This window comes from Ovis aries, chromosome 3 (genome assembly GCF_016772045.2).
Source record: "Ovis aries strain OAR_USU_Benz2616 breed Rambouillet chromosome 3, ARS-UI_Ramb_v3.0, whole genome shotgun sequence".
Taxonomy (NCBI): Eukaryota; Metazoa; Chordata; class Mammalia; order Artiodactyla; family Bovidae; genus Ovis; species Ovis aries.
Genome location: NC_056056.1, coordinates 9145666 through 9163273, shown reverse-complemented (window position 1 = coordinate 9163273; position 17608 = coordinate 9145666). Strand labels below are relative to the sequence as shown.

Sequence of the window (17608 nt, the reverse complement as noted above, 5' to 3'; positions counted from 1 at the left end):
CACTCTCTCTGAGGGACCCATTGCTCTTGTGCTTTTAGCCTGAGTCCCCAAATGAGGACGCGGAAGGTGACATGACCCCGACCCAAAGCCTGAATTCCAGCATAACTTGGTACAGCCTGGTGGTTCCAGCAGAGATCAGCTGAACTGCAGTCACTCTAATGACCTGCTTGTCACCGTGAGCCTCTGAGATTTTAGGATCGTTCCTTATGCCACTTTATCAGGTGGAAGCCCAACCAGTACAGTGTTGGTCTTTCCAGTTCAAATCTAGCATTCCGGGATTGTTAACTTAATTCCTTTGATTTTTTGGCATGTTTTCTTTTACCCTGCCAATTTTGGTTCCTAACAACATTAAATAATTATTTTTTTTGTATTATTCATCTCTCTCTCTCACACACGCACATATATATACATACACATATGATAGTTTTAAAATAATAATATCAGTATTACTGTTATTATTTAGCAGACTGCTACAGTTGAACATTTAATTGCAGTTATATTTGTCTTTAGTTCCTTTTCTTCTTATCTTCTCTCCCTCCTACTACTTACACACCCAAGTGGGTCTCCTTCCTTGGCCTCCCCTCAAAGGTCTTTGAACACACCAGGGCAGAGAAAGAGTTTATGCTCACTTGGTTCTGGAGGGTTGCATCCTGAGAGACCCTGTTGTAATCCCCACAACTGGAACATACTATCTACACGATAAATATGTGCTGAATGAGCGGAGCATGAATGAATGAAGGAGCGAGGCACCGTAGCAGAACAGTCTCTGGCCAAATGCAGGCACGATGCCAGGGAGGGCCTACCAAGGAGGGGAGGTGATTACCAGGGTGCCTGTTCTGCGGTGTAACCACTTCCCCCAAAGCTGGGGTTTTGCCTGGTGAGCACAGTCTTTGAAGATTCACATTTCCAAATGCTTTTGATAACAGAGGGTAGAACTGTGGCTTTGCTTGTTTCTGCCAACGGGGCCGCAAGAGCATCGGCCCAGGGCTCAGAGGAGGCCAGGCAGACAGTGAGTTAAGGATTGGCAGAGAGCAAGGAAAATGGAGGTTAGCAAATATGGAGTCATAACTATTCCCTGGTGACTCTGGCAAGTGACCGATTTTATCAAAACCTGGTGGGTTAATGCAGATACAACTTTGCAGCATAATGGCTCTCAGCCATGTTTACCTGGCTAGCTGTGGCCTAGAACCCCCTCCATGCCATGATGGATTGGTTTGCAGGGATGGGTGATTCCTGCTGCCCAGGAAAAGGGCTGCATGGTGAAGGGGGTCTTTCTGTGGGAGTCCTGGTGGCAGCTGCCTTGGGAGAGGGTACATTTGCAGCGTGGCATTTTTGTCTCTGCCAGCCTTCCCTACAGAATCTGCCTGTCCTTATGCCCACCTCCTGGCCTGTGGAATCGAAGGCCTACCAGTTTCTCAGAGACCAGTTTGAAGGTCGGAACTGTTTCTGTTGTTAGTTTTAACATGAAGCATCAGTGGGTGAACCACTGTTCTTAGAATGTGCACGCTCTGCTCTGTGCTCGACTCACCAGGTTCTGCCTGAGTCCAGCTTCTGGGCCCGCTGATCCTGCTTGGGGTGCTAGACGGCACACGCTCAGCCTGGCAAGGCTGGGGTGCTGTGCCAGCTTCACCATTCCCAGCTTGGAGTGTGAACAAATTACTCATTCTCTTTATGCTTGGGTTTTCTCGTGTGTAAAGTGAGGGAAACCATAGTGTTCATCTCACGCGAAAGAACTCGGTGCAGTGCCCGCGTGTGGGAAGTTCCCAGTCACTCGAGGCTGTGATTCCTCACCAGCGCATGCTCTGAATAGGTTCTGTGCATTTTGAATGTGAGCTCATGCTCAAAACAACATTCAGGGATGCCCGGGTGGGAGCCAGTGGCCCAGAGGAGGCGATGGTCTGAGTAGCAGAGCAGTGAAGAGCACTGTGTTTGGAATCCTTCAGACCTGAGTTCATACTCGAGCTTCTCAAGTGGTGGGGAGGCTGAGGTCTGGATGGAGACACATCTCACGGTGTCCTGGGGCCACAGAGAGACTCGCTCTGCTGTTGTGTCGGGACACTGGCTTCTTGGAAAGAAAGCTGTGATAAACTTAGACAGAGTATTAAAAAGCAGAGACATTGCTTTGCTGACAAAGGTCCATAAAGTCAAAGCCATGGTTTTTCTAGTAGTCACGTATGGATGTAAGAGTTGGACCACAGAGAAGGCTGATCACTGAAGAACTGATGCTTTTGAACTGTGGTGTTGCAGAAGACTCTTGAGAGTCCCTTGGACAGCAAGGAGATCAAACCAGTCAATCCTAAAGGAAATCAGTCCTGAATATTCATTGGAAAGACTGATGCTGAAGCTGAAGTTCCAATACTTTGGCCACCTGAGACTCATTGGAAAAAACCCTGATGTTGGAAAAGATTGAGGGCAAAACGAAAAGGGGGAACGCAGAAGATGAGATGGTTGGGTGTCATCATCAACTCAATGGACCTGAGTTTGATCAAACTCCGGGAGATAGTGAAGGACAGGGAAGCCTGGCATGCTACAGTCTATGAGGTCTCAAAGAATTGGACACGAATGAGTGACTGAACAGCAACTGGCACTGAGCCTGGAAGGCTGAAAGGGATCCTGTCTGATGGGTGATTCGGGGAATGGGATAGGGGTTGGGAACAACATTTTAGGCAGCGTGAATAACACTGCAAAGGCAGATGGTATATTTCCCCAAGTTTAACACTATTCTTGGTACCTAGTGTCTGGGGAGAAAAAAAGGTGAGCTGTTGTTCTCTGGGTCCTGTGCTCCTAAGGGACGCCCTTGCGGGAGATGTGGGTGTGCTGGAAGCTCCCCAGAGATGTGTGTGTCATTCTCTTCCCCGTCTGGCAGGCAGGGGAGCACAGGGTCACAGAGGCACATGGATGGGTGTCCAGAGACCCGAATGTGATGGAAACGAACTGCAGTGGGTACCAGACTCAGTGGGGTGGGAAGCTTCTCCACGCGCCTGTGTTTCTTCCAGTCCCGCTGCCCCTGCCGACGTTGCTCCATCCCCACTGCCAGATTTCTCACTCATTGACTTCTTCATGAGTTGGTGAGCCATGTGCTGGAGAGACAGAGGTGGAGGGGCCGTGGGCACACTTCTGTGAGAGTGAGGGGCAGACATGGAAACAGACAGTGGACTGGAAGCATTTGGGCTCTCGGGGCCTCGAGCAGAGAGCGGCTGGTGGAGAGGAGCAGGCGGCAGAGCTTTAGCTGGCTAGCCTGGGGATCACGGGGGAGCTTCATGAAGGGAGTGATGGGCACAGATTTGTAGGGGAGATGTGGGAGATATCTAGGGACTTTGTTCTAAGTGGGGAGACAGAGCCGACTGCACTCAGGGAGACTGGTCTGGGAGCTGTGCTGCAGTTGCGGGGAGGCAAGGGTGGTCTCAATGGTGGGGAGGTGCCTGGCCCTGGACTGGGTAGGGGCCTGCCCTGAGGGCTGAGGCAAGAAGACACAGGTGACAGAGGGGTGCGCTCTGCGTTTGGGGAGCAGAGGGCAGAGGAAGTGGCCTGGATGCAGGTAGAGGCCCAGGGAGCCCAGCGTCCTGATGCTGAGCAGGGTAGCGGGCAGCATCTTGTCCAGGTGAGGGAGGCCAGGAGGTCCGGAAGAAGAAGGATTTCAGAGTTCAGGGTCAGAGCTGGGGTCGCTCTGATGACTGTGCTGGATGGGGTGCTGACTGCGCCTTTGGGTAGCTCAGGTGGAGGGGGATAAGGTCTTTTGGGGGGTGGTTGAGGTACAGTGTGACCCAGAAGCGCAAGGGTGCTGCCCAGTGGACTGATGTCCTCAGTGATGATGGTGGGAGACTGGAAGGAGACTGTGAGCCCCGCTGACGGTGAGAGCATCCTGGGGCGAGGCGGGCAGGATGTGGAGGGGAGACGGAGGACAGGAGGGTCCCTCCCTGAAATGGCTCAGAGGAGAGCTGTGGGCACAGCCTGGGAGCCTTGTGAGGGATGGGGGCAGAGTGTCGCCAGCAGCTGCCACTTGGGTTTGAGGCATAGGCCAGCTGGAAGGCAGGCGCGGGGGTGTTCCGGGTGGGCATGCGGCCTGGATCCTTGCTCTCTTCCTCCCTGCGGCCCTGGGGTAGGGCAGATCCGGTGAGGAGGAGGAACAGGTGGGCCTCATTTACAAGTGTTTGGGGACAGCGGAGGCGGTATCCAGATAGAGCTCTGGTCCCTGGGGGTGCCTACTCTAGAGAGACTTGGTTTCACCCTCCCCGAATAAGGGCTGAGCGCTCAGGCCTGGCTGGTCCCCCTGTCTGCTGCTCTGCTGAGGGGCGGGCCTGCAGGCCTGGGAGACTCCCCGCTGAAGCACACGCTTTGCTCGGGGCCACATGACACGTTGCAGTTCAGGAAAACACTGCCTGTGGGTTCAGGAACCTGACCCTCTGGCCTTTTGTCTGGATGCCGTTTGCTTGCTCTGAAGAAGCGGGCATTCCTGAAAGCAGAGGTCAGTGTTGGATGGCGGACAAGCCCTGTGTGTCTTTGCTGCTCCTGGAATCAGAGCATTTGGCCCTGGGAGAAGGGAAGAGCGCCGCCAGCAAGGCAGTTATTTGTAAAAAGGAGATCGGTTTCGCTGACATCATTAAAACCCCTCTTTCAGGTCACATGCTGGGCCATTTTCTCAGACCGTTTCCTTCACTGCCCCAGCCTAGCCTGAGTCACTGCCACCCATCCTCCGATCACATCTCCGCATGGTTGGTTCCCTCCCACCTCCCCCCCGACAACCTCCTCTCTGTATTCAGAGACATCTTTCTAAAGCCAAAATCCCACTGTGTCCCTGTCCTGCCCAGAACCCTCTGAGGCTCCCCACTGCTCCGAGGATACAGACCTGCCCCCTTTCCCAGCCTGACTCTGCATGAAGAGCCGGCAGCAAGCCCACTGCTCTGTGCTGCCCCACAGCCTTCCCTGGTTTCCCTGCCATCTCAGCAACCTTCCTGCAGACTGTGCCCTCCACCGGGGTGCCCTTCATGTCCCCATCACAGGCGACTCCTCCTTCCGTCTCAGGAGGTGGTGTGAGCAGCTTAGAGCTCGGGCTACAGCAGGCTCCCCTCTGCTCCCTCTCAACCTCATCGTCTGCCACTGCCCACGTACAGGCCTTTTCACCACTGTGCTGAACCGTCATGACTTTGGAAAGCCTGAATAATTAGTGTTTCAAGTCTGCCTCCCTCCTAGATTATAAACTGCATGGACACAGGGGTTGCGCCAGAATGATTCACCCCATATCCTATGACCCAACACAGTGCCTGATGTTACTTGTTGAATATATTTAGGATGTGGTAGTAAAAATAATAACAGTAAAGCCCCATTGAGTTCTCTTGACGTCTACACTGTCCTGCTCCTTCTCTGTTAAAAAAAAAACTGAATTGGGTAGTAGGGGGTGGGCCAGGTGCCTCCAGTGGCCCAGGCATGGGGGAGGGTGGCTCCACATCTCGGTGCTGATGCTATTTAGCACCGGAAGCCCAAGCAGCTGTCTCTCTCATCTGTTACTGCATTTGTTATTTGCTTCTTATTTCCTACTAATTGCTCTGTCCTTTGCAAGAGTTTGTTGTCACAGTGGAAACAGAGTGGGAACGGGCTTTCCCCCCATAGCTCCCTTCGTGATGGAAACAGAGGTTGGAGAACTTCTCTGAGCCCCAGAAAAAGACCTGCCTGGACAGTGGGGAGAGCTGGCTGGGTCAGGAGTCCGATCTGGCTACAGACACAGGCCAGCAGCACATTTGATCCAGTAAAACCAACACTTTGCAATTTCTAGACTCATTTTTTTTTCCCCTCTAACTTCTTGAGTGTGGCTATGACATTTGTGCTGGTTAGAAACCAAATTTCCTTTTAAGTGAATTAATAGCGCAAAACAGAATGTTTGGTGAACAGCTGTTCTGGTCCACAGGGACTTGGAGCCTGGTTGTGATTTTTGTCTGTGAGGAAAACAGGGTTCGTTTGGACTCTTGCTGCTGGAGCCACTGCCTGACTTGCTGGGATGGGAGACAGGAAGATCTGGCTCTGTGGCCCTCCAGCTGTGTGATCATGGCAGGTTCCTTCACCTCCCTGGGCAGTTTCCTTAGCTGTAAAGTGGCAGTGATACCCATCTCATAGTGTTGCGATGCTTAACAGAGATTGCAGGGGCAACCGGGAGGGAGGCAGAAACTCAACAAGGTATTTCTCTTTTTTCGAGAGATGTATATGAAATAAGGAGAAAAGCAATGACAGACTAATAAATCAGCTTAGAAAGGCCCTGGGCCCAGCAGTGCGTCAAATTCTCTGAGGAAGGACCTTTTGTCACTGCTATGTCTCTTTACTCCAACCACAGTGGCCTGTTATAGGATCACTGCTTATCATTAGTTGAATAAATGAGAAGCAGGGAGAAGAGCCTTTCTTCCTTGCTCAGGAGTGAAAGGGATAGGTTGATATCTGTGTGACCACGCTGCTGCTGCTGCTAAGTCACTTCAGTTGTGTCTGACTCTGTGCGACCCCGTAGACGGCAGCCCACCAGGCTCCCCCGTCCCTGGGGTTCTCCAGGCAAGAACAGTGGAGTGGGTTGCCATTTCCTTCTCCAGTGCATGAAAGTGAAAAGTGAAAGTGAAGTTGCTCAGTTGTGTCCGACCTCAGCGACCCCATGGACTGCAGCCTTCCAGGCTCCTCCATCCATGGGATTTTCCAGGCAGGAGTACTGGAGTGGGGATCACGCTGAGTCGCTTTATTACTCTAAGGTTCACTTTACACATTTGCACCATGGAGCCGATGATATGATGGCCTCAGAAAACTGGACATGAGGACTGAGGGAGATTTTTTTCAGCTTTATTGAGGCATAACTGACATATAATAAGCCATGCATAAATAAAGTCAATGATTTGATGAGTTTGGATGTATGCATATACATGCAAAACCATCAGCAGATAAAGATAATAAATATACTGTCCACCCAGAAAGTTTCCTCATGCTCTTTGCAGTCCCTCCCTCTCTCTACTCACCCCCTCCACTGTCTTCTTAAAATCAGGTAATATAAGTCCCTAAAATGTGTTCTTCTGTTTCAGAATTGTTTTGGCTGTTGTCCTCTGCATTTCTATAGAAAATTGAAAATCAGTTTGTTAGCTTTTATAGAATCCCCCAGGCTATGACTGTGACTGGGTTGAATCTTTGGATTGAATCTGTCCATCATTTTGGGGAAAACTGATATCTTAACAATATTGAGTCACTGGAACCATGAGCATAGTATGCAGTTCTGTGTACTTAGGTCTTTTATAATTTTTTTCAGTATATGTTGTATACTTTTCAACGTATAGGTCTTACATATCTTTTGTCAGACTAATTCCTAAAATTTAGTTTTCCATGCTGCTGTAAATGTTATCTTGTTTAAATTAAATTCCAGTTGTTCATTACTAATTTATAGAGATATGACTGATTTTTATAAATTGATCTGTATCCCAGAGCTTTGTTTAACTTTCACTTATTCTAGTAGCTGTTTCTGTAGATTCTTTAGGATTTCTACACAGATGATGATATCTCTGTGAATGTACTAAGTCACTTCAGTAGTGTCTGACTCTTTGTGATCCTGTGGACTGTAGCCCACCAGGCTCCTCTGTCCGTGGGACTCTGTAGGCAGGAGTACTGGGTTCGGTTGCCATGCCCTCCTCCAGGGGATCTTCCTGACCCAGGGCTTGAACCTGCATCTCTCAGATCCTCGGCAGTGGCAGCTGGGTTCTTTACCATTAGCGCCACTCGGGAAGCCCATCTCTGTGAACAACAGCAGTTTAAGTTCTTTTTTTCTAGACTAGACGTTTTTGTTTCTTTTCCTTGTCTTACTAACTGGCTATAATCTCTAGTACCCTGTTGAGCAAAAGTGGTTAGAGCAGATATCCTTGGCTTGTTTCTTAGTCTTAGAAGAAAACCGCTCTTCCATTTTTCAGTATGATGTAGCTATTCAGTTCAGTTCAGTCGCTCAGTCGTGTCTGACTCTTTATGACCCCATGGACTGCAGCACACCAGGCTTCCCTGTCCTTCACCAACTCCCAGAGCTTGCTCAAACTCATGTCCATTGAGTGGGTGATGCCATCCAACCATCTCATCCTCTGTCGTTCCCTTCTTCTCCTGCCTTCAATCTTCCCCAGCATCAGGGTCTTTTCCAATGAGTCAGTTCTTCACATCAGATAGCCAAAGTATTGGAGCTTCAGCATCAGTCCTTCCAATGAATATTCAGGACTGATTTCCTTTCAGATTGACTGATTTGATCTCCTTGCAGTCCTAAGGACTCTCAAGAGTCTTCTCCAACACCACAGTTCAAAAACATCAGTTCTTTGGCACTCAGCATTTTTTACGGTCCAACTCTCACATCCGTGCGTGACTACTGGAAAAACCATAGCTTTGACTAGATAGGCCTTTGTCAGCAAAGTAATGTCTCTGCTTTTTAATATGCAGTATAGGTTTGTCATAGCTTTTCTTCCAAGGAGCAGGCGGCTTCTAATTTCATGGCTGCAGTCACCATCTGCAGTGATTTTAGAGCCCAAGAAAATAAAGTCTGTCACTGTTTCCATTGTTTCCCCATCTATTTTCCACGAAGTAATGGGACCAGATGCCATGATCTTCATTTTTTGAATGCTGAGTTTTAAGCCAGCTTTTGCACTCTCCTCTTTCACTTTCATTAAGAGGCTCTTTAGTTCTTCACTTTCTGTCAAAGGGTGGTGTCATCTGTGTATCTGAGGTTATTGATATTTCTCCTGGCAGTCGATTCCAGCTTGTGCTTCATCCAGCCCGGCATTTCGCATGATGTACTCTGCATATAAGTCAAATAAGCAGGGTGACAATATACAGCCTTGACATACTGCCTTCCCAATTTGGAACCAGTCCGTTATTCCATGTCTGGTTCTAGTTATTTCATCTTGACCTGGATACAGATTTCTCAGGAGGCAGGTAAGGTGCTCTGATGGTCCCATCCCTTGAAGAATTTTCCACAGTTTGTTGTGATCCACACAGTCAAAGGCTCTGGCATAGTCAATAAAGCAGAAGTAGATGTTTTTCTGGTATTCTCTTGCTTTTTCTATGATCCATCAGATGTTGGCAATTTGATCTCTGGTTCCTCTGCCTTTCCTAAATCCAACTTGAACATCTGGAAGTTCTTGGTTCACCTATTGCTGAAGCCTAGCTTGGAAAATTTTCAGCATTACTTTGCCAGCATGTGAGATGAGTGCAGTTGTGTAGTAGTTTGGACATTCTCTGGCTTTGCCTTTCTTTGGGATTGGAATGAAAACTGACCTTTTCCAATCCTGTGGCCACTGGTGAGTTTTCCAAATTTGCTGACATATTGAGTGCAGCACTTTCGCAGCATCATCTTTTATTATTTGAAATAGCTCAACTGGAATTCTGTCACCTCCACTAGCTTTGTTTGTAGTGATGCTTCCTAAGACCCATTTGACTTCACATTCTGGGATGTCTGGCCTAGACACATACCAGGATGTCTGGTACCATGTCATACCGTTGTGGTTATCTGGGTCATGAAAATCTTTTTTGTGCAGTTCTCCTGTGTATCCTTGCCACCTCTTCTTAATCTCTTCTGCTTCTGTTAGGTCCATATTGTTTCTGTCCTCTATTGTGTGCATCTTTGCATGAAACGTTCCCTTGGTAGCTCTAATTTTCTTGAAGAGATCTCTGGTCTTTCCCATTCTATTGTTTCATCTATTTCTTTGCATTGGTCACTTAGGAAAGCTTTCTTATCTCTCCTTGCTACTCTTTGGAACTCAGCATTCAGATAGATATATCTTTCCTTTTCTCTTTTGCCTTTAGCATCTCTTTTTTTCTCAGCTATTTTTAAGGTCTCCTAAGACAACCATTTTGCCTTTTTGTACTTCTTTTTCTTGGGGATGGCCTTGATCACAGCCTCCTGTACACTGTTATGAACCTCAGTCCATAGTTCTTCAGGCACTCTATCACATCTAATCCCTTGAATCTATTTGTCACTTCCACTGTATAATTGTAGAGATTTAAGTCATACCTTAATGGTCTAGTGGTTTTCCCTTCTTTCTTCAATTTAAGTCTGAATTTGGCAATAAGGAATTCATAATCTGAGCCATAGTCAGCTCCTGGTCTTGTTTTGCTGACTGTTTAGAGCTTCTCTATTTTTGGCTGCAAAGAATATAATCAATCTGATTTCAGTATTGACCATCTGGCAATGTCTATGTATAGAGTCATCTCTCGTATTGTTGGAAGAGGGTGTTTGTTACGACCAATGGGTTCTCTTGGCAAAACTCTGTTAGCCTTTACCCTGCTTTATTTTGTACTCCAAGGCCAAACTTGCCTGTTACTCCAGTTATATCTTGACTTCCTGGTTTTGCATTCCAGTCCCCATGATGAAGAGGACATCTTTTTATGGCATTAGTTCTAGAAGGTCTTGTAGGTGTCATAGAATCGTTCAGCTTCTTTGGCATTTGTTGTTGGGGTACAGACTTGGATTACCGTGATACTGAATGATTTGCCTTGGAAACGACCAGAGGTAATTTTGTCATTTTTGTGATTGCACCCAAGTACTCATTTTGGACTCTTTTGTTGACTATGAGAGTTACTCCATTTCTTCTAAGAGGTTCTTGCCCACAGTAGTAGATGTAATGGTCATCTGAATTAAATTCGCCCATTCTGGTCCATTTTAGTTCACTGACTCCTAAAATGTTGATGTTCACTCTTGCCATCTCCTATTTGACCATTTCCAATTTACCTTGATTCATGGACCTAATATTCCAGGTTCCTATGCAATATTGTTCTTTATAGCATCGGACTTTACTTCCATCACCTGTCACATCCACAACTGGCTGTTATTTTTGCTTTGGCTCAGCCTCTTCAGTTCAGTTTAGTCACTCAGTCACGTCAGACGGTTGGACGTGATTGAGCGACTGAACTGAACTGAACTGAGCCTCTTCATTCTTTGCTGAGCTATTTGTCCACTCTTCTCCAATAGCATATTTGAGTACCTACCGATCTGGGGAGTTCATTTTTCAGTGTCATATCTTTTTGTCTATTCATACCCTCCATGGGTTCTCAAGGCAAGGATGCTAAAGAGGTTTGCCATTCCCTTCTCCAGTGGATCATGTTTTGTCAGCACTCTCCACCATTTTTTAAAATTTATTTATTTAATTGGAGGACAGTCAGTTCACAACACTATGGTGGCCCCTGCCACAAATCAGTCACTGGCGTCCCTCCCCCCTTTTCAGGAATCCTCCCCCCACCTCCCTCCCCACCCTATCCCTCTGGGTTGTCCCCGAGCACCAGCTTTGAGTGCCCTGCTTCATGCATCAAACTTACACTGGTTGTCTGTTTTACATATGGTAATACACATGTTTCAATGCTATTCTCTCATATCATCCCACACTCGCCTTCTTCCATACAGTCCAAAAGTATGTTCTCTACATCTGTATCTTTTTTGCTGCCTTGCATATAGGATCGTCATTACTATCTTCCTAAATTCCATATGTATGTGCTAATATACTGTATTGGTGTTTCTCTTTCTGACTTACTTCACTCTGTATAATAGGCTGCAGTTTCACCCACCTCATTCAGTTCAGTTCAGTCACTCAGTTATGCCCGAGTCTTTGCGGCCCCATGGACTCCAGCACGCCAGGCTTCCCTGTCCATCGCCAACTCCCAGAGCTTGCTCAAACTCATGTCCATCAAGTCGGTGATGCCATCCAACCATCTCATCCTCTGTCGTCCCCTTCTTCTCCTGCCCTCAGTCTTTTCTAGCATCAGGGTCTTTTCCAGTGCATCAGTTCTTCACATCAGGTGGCCAAAGTATTGGAGTTTCAGCTTCAGCTCATTAGAACTGACTCAAATGCATTCTTTATTTTATAGCTGAGTAATATTCCATTGTGTATATGTACAACTTCCTTATCCATTCATCTGCTGATGGACATCTAGGTTGCTTCCATGAGCACTGCTGGAATGATCATTGGTTTACACATGTCTCTTTCAGTTCTGGTTTCCTAGGTGTATATGCCCAGCAGTGGGATTGCTGCATCATATGGCAGTTCTATTTCCAGTTTTTTAAGGAATCTGCAAACAGTTCTCCATAGTGGTTGTATCAGTTTGCATTCCCACCAACAGTGTAAGAGGGTTCCCTTTTCTCTATACCTTCTCCAGCATTGTTTGTAGACTTTCTGATGGCAGTCATTCTGACTGGCGTGAGATGATGCCTCATTGTGGTTTTTTATTTGCATTTCTCTAATAATGCATGACAAATTGGTGACAAAGGCCCATCTACTCAAAGCTATGGTTTTTCCAATAGTCATGGATGTGAGAGTTGGACCATAAAGATAGCTGAGTGCCGAAGAATTGATGCTTTTGAACTGTGGTGTTGGAGAAGACTCTTGAGAGTCCCTTGGACTGCAAGGAAATCCAGCCAGTCCATCCTAAAGGAAATCAGTCCTGAATACTCATTGGAAGGACCAATGCTGGAGCTGAAGCCCCAATACTTTGGATACCTGATGCGAAAAACTGACTCACTGGAAAAGACTGTAATGCTGGGAAAGATTGAAGGCAGGAGGAGAAGGGGACAACAGAGGATGAGGTGGTTGGATTGCATCACTGACTCGATGGACATGAGTTTGAGCAAGCTCCAGGAATTGGTGATGGACAGGGAAGCCTGGTGTGCTTCAGTCCATGGGGTCACAAAGAGTCAGATACAACTGAGCAACTGAACTAAACTGAATAATGAGTGATGTTCAGCATCTTTTCATTTGTTTGCTAGTCATCTGTGTGTCTTCTTTGGGGGAAATGTCTGTTTAGTTTTTTGGCTCACTTTTTGATTGGGTTGTTTGTTTTTCTAGTATTGAGCTACATGAGCTACTTGTATATTTTGGAGATTAATTCTTTGTCAGTTGTTTCATTTGCTATTATGTTCTCCCATTCTGAAGGTTGCCTTTTCATCTTGCTTATAGTTTCCTTTGTTGTGCAAAAGGTTTTAAGTTTAATTAGGTCCCATTTGTTTATTTTTGTTTTTATTTCCATTATTCTGGGAGGTGGGTCAGAAGATCTTGCTGTGATTTATGTCAGACAGTGTTCTGCCTGTGTTTTCCTCTAAGAGTTTTATAGTTCCTGGTCTTACATTTAGATCTTCAATCCATTTTGAGTTTATTTTTGTGTATGGTGCTAGAAAGTTCTAATTTCATTCTTTTACATGTGGTTGACCAGTTGTCCCATTACCACTTGTTAAAGAGATGTTAGCTATAAGATGTAGGTTTTTCATAAATGGCTTTTATCAAGATTGAGGATTTTCCCTCCTAATCCCAATTTGCTGAGAATTTTGATCTGCAGTAGATATTGTATGCATGTGACCAGTTGCTCTGCGGCGTCCAACTCTTTGAGACCCTGTGGACTGTAGCCTACCAGGCTCCTCTTTCCATGGGATTTTCCAGGCAAGAATACTGGTTGGGTTGCCATTTCTTCCTCCAGGGTTTTGTCAGGTATTTTTTCCTGCATTTATAGAGAGAATCATATGATTTTTCTTTTTCTGTCTGTTGCTATGGAGAATTCACAAGATTGATTTTTGAATGTTAAGCCAACCTTGCATTCCTATGATAAACCCCACTTGGTCATGATGCAGAATCCCTTTTGTATATTGTTGGAGTTGATTTGTTAAAATTTTGCTAAGAATTTTTTGCACCTGTGTTCATGATGAGACATACCGGTCTGTGTTTTTCTTTCCTTGAAATGTCTTTTTCTGGTTTTGATATCAGTGTAACGCTGACCTCATAAAACAAGTTAGGAAGCATTCTTTCCTTTTCAGTTTTCCAGACGAGTTTATGTAGAATTGGTATGATTTCTTTTGTAAATATTTGATATGTTTCACCAGTAGAGCCACCTGGACTTGGAGTTTTCTTTGTGGAAAGGTTTTTGTTCTTTCCTTTTAAATAGACTACTTTTAAGAGCAGTTTTAGCTCACAACAAAATTGAGCAGAAAGTAGAGAGTGTTCTCATGTACTCCTTTCCCCCTTGCTGCCCACAGCAGTTCCCCACTCTCAGTGTCCACACCAGAGTGGATTACATTTGCTTTAACTGATGAACCTACATTGATACCTCATTATTACCCAGCACCCATAGTTTAATTTAGGGTTCAGTCTTGGTGTTATACATTTCATGGGTTTTGACAAATGCATAATGACATGTATTCACCATTATAGTATCATAAAGAATAATTTCACTGCACTGAAAAATCCTCTCTATTCATTCCTCTCTCCTAGCCTTCAGCAACCAGTGATCTTTTTTAGTGTTTCCAAGCTTTGTCTTTTCCAGCCTGTCATAGAGTTGGAATCATACAGTTTTATGGCCTTCTTTCACTTAGTAATATGCATTTAAAGCTCTTCCATGTCTTTTTATAGCTTGATTAGCATTTCTTTTTTTTTTTTAGCATTGAATAATATTCAATTATCTGGATATACAACAGTTTATCCATATACCTGTCTTACTGAGAGAAATCTTGGTTGCTTCTAAGTTGGGGTGACTATGAATAAAGCTGCTCAGACATCCAAATGCAGTATTTTTTATGAGGCTATAGGTTTTCATCTCTTCTGGGTAAATATCATGGAGTGCAATTACTAGGTTATTGTGGAACATTTTTAAACTATGAATATAATTTCTCTAATAGATATGGAGTATTCAAGTAGTCTGTTATTTTTTTAGGGAGCTTTGGTTGTATTTTTCAGCGAGTTTGTCTATTTTATCTAGGTTGTTAAATTTATTCCCATGAAGTTGTTCATAATATTCTCTTATCCTGTTAGTGTCTATGGGATCTATAATGATTTCTAGTCTCTCATTCCTGATATAATTTGTGTCTCCTTTCTCCCCCCACTCCCACCCCCACTGATGAGTTTGGCTAAGTTTATCAATTTGATTGATAGCAAGAAAGAGCGCTTGGTTCCATTAATTTTTTTCTATTTGTTTTTTGTTTTCTAATTCATTGATTTATGTTCATATATTCTTTTAATTGGAGGATAATTGCTTTACAATGTTCTGTTGGTTTCTGCCATACAACAGCATGAATCAGTCATAAGTATACATATGTCTCCTCCCTCTTGGACCTCCCTCCCACCCTGTTCACATTTTCATTTGCTTTCTTCCACTTACTTTGGGTTTAATTTGCTCTTCTAGCTTCTTAAAGTGGAAGCCGAGGTCAGTGATTTGAGACTTCCCTTTGTTTCTGATGTAAGCATCTGGTGCTGTAAGTTTCCTTTCAAGTGTTGCTTTAGCTTCATTCCACACATTTCAATATTTTGGGCTTTCATTTTCATTCAGTTCAAAATGTTTTCTAATTTTCCTTTTGATTTCTTTTTGATCCATAAATTATTTACAAATGTGTGATTTCATTTCTGAATATTTGGGGATTCACTAGATATTTTATACTATTGACTTCTGCTTCTGTTGTGGTTAGAGAACATACTTTGTATGGTCTGAAATTATTTTAAATTGACTGAGATTTATGTTATGGCATAGAATATGGTCAGTCTTGGTAAAGTTTTGAGTGAATTTGAAAAAAAAGTATATTCTAGAGTTTCTGCCTAAAGCATTCTATTGACGTAAGTGGGTTAATAGTATTATTGAAGTCATCTGTATTCTAACAAATTTTCTACTTATTTGTTCTCTTGATTATTGAGAGAAGAGTATTGAAATCTCCCATTATATAATGATTTCTCTCTTAATTCTATCAATTTTGCTTTAATGCATTTTGAAATTCTAGTATTAGCTGCATAAGCCTTTACAACTGTTACATCTTCTTGTTGAGTTTATCCTTCATCATTATGAAATGACCTACCTTCGTCTGGAACTCTTCTTTGCTCTGAAATCCACTTTGTTTGATAATATAGCCGTCTTTCTCTTGACCAGTGTTAGCATGTGCCATGGGTCTGACTGAACCTCCCAAATTCACACGTTGAAGTTCACACGCCCATGATGATGGAATTAGAACCTGGGCCTTTGGGCGGATCCCTGATGACTGGCATTAGTGCCCTACTAAAAGAGACCCCAGAGAGCTAGCTTATCCTCGCCAGCATGTGAGGACACAGTGGAAAGGCGCTGTCTGTGAGCCAGGAAGTGAGTGGGCCCTTACCAGACACCAGGTCTACCAGCATATCCTCTCCTCTCTGTCAATAATCAAGAGAACAAACAAGTAGAAAATCAGTTAGAAATAGATGACTTCAATAATGCTATTAACCCACTTACCTCAGTTATATTCATAGGCTGCTCTATGCAGAAGCTGCAGAATACACCTTTTTTCCCCCCATTCACTCAGAACTTTATCAAGACTAACTATATTTTATGCCATAACATAAATCTCAATCAACTTAAAATTGGACTTCCCGGCCTTCGGAACTGTGAGAAATAAATTTCTTATTTATAAGCCATTCTATTTGTGGTATTTTTGTTATAACACCCTGAACAGACTAAGAGAGCATGATGTATACTTTTAATCTTGTTATTTTCAACCTATTGTGCCTTTATATTTAAAGTGCATTTGTTGTGAGAAGTGTATAATTGAGTACTGCTTTTTTATCCAGTCGGACCAAGCCTGCCTTTTATATAGATACTTAGACTATATTAAATGTGATTATTGATATGCTTGGATTTAAATCTATTCTTCCTTTTCTTCTGATTTCTTTTTAAGTAATTGAACATATTCCATGATTTCATTTACTCTCTTTTATTCAGTTCAGTTCAGTTGCTCAGTCATGTCAGACTCCTTGCAACCCCATGGACTACAATCTCTTTTATTGGCTAACTATAATTTATTTTAGTGGTTGGTTTAGGGTGTATAATATACATCTTTAACATAAAACTGTTCACTTTCAAGCGATAATATATCATTTCATATATAAGAACTTCAGGCTTTCCTGGTGGCTCAGACTGTAAAGAACCTGCCTGCAATGGAAGAGATCCAGGTTTGATCCCTGGTCAGGAAGATTCCCTGAAAAAGGGAATGGCTACCCACTCCAGTACTCTTGCCTAGAGAATCCCATGGACAGAGGAGCCTGGTGGGCTACAATCCATGGGGTCATAAAGAGCCGGACTCTCGCATAAGAATTTTACAATAGTGTACTTCTATTTACTTCTCTCCCGTTCTTTGTGGTATTGTCACGCATTTTACTTCTACATATGTAATAGTCTCAAGACATTGTTCTTGTATTTGCATTAAATAATTACCTGTTCAGTTCAGTTCAGTCGCTCAGTCGTGTCCAACTCTTTGCGACCCCATGAATCACAGCATGCCAGGCCTCCCTGTCTATCACCAACTCCCAGAGTTCACCCAGACCCATGTCCATCGAGTCAGTGATGCCATCCAGCCATCTCATCCTCTGTCGTCCCCTTCTCCTCCTGCCCCCAATCCCTCCCAGCATCACGATCTTTTCCAATGAGTCAACTCTTCCCATGAGGTGGCCAAAGTACTGGAGTTTCAGCTTCAGCATTATTCCTTCCAAAGAAATCCCAGGGCTGATCTTCTTCAGAATGGACTGGTTGGATCTCCTTGCAGTCCAAGGGACTCTCAAGAGTCTTCTCCAACACCACAGTTCAAAAGCATCAATTTTTGGCATGACTACTGGAAAAACCATAGCCTTGACTAGACAGA

At 44.5% G+C, this 17608-nt stretch overlaps 1 protein-coding gene across 17 annotated transcripts in view; it reads left to right on the top strand.

The window, feature by feature from the left end:
- The window catches only part of RALGPS1 (Ral GEF with PH domain and SH3 binding motif 1), a 302601-nt gene that overhangs the window by 54993 nt on the left and 230000 nt on the right, over window positions 1–17608 (top strand). The gene's annotated exons all lie outside the window — the stretch shown is intronic.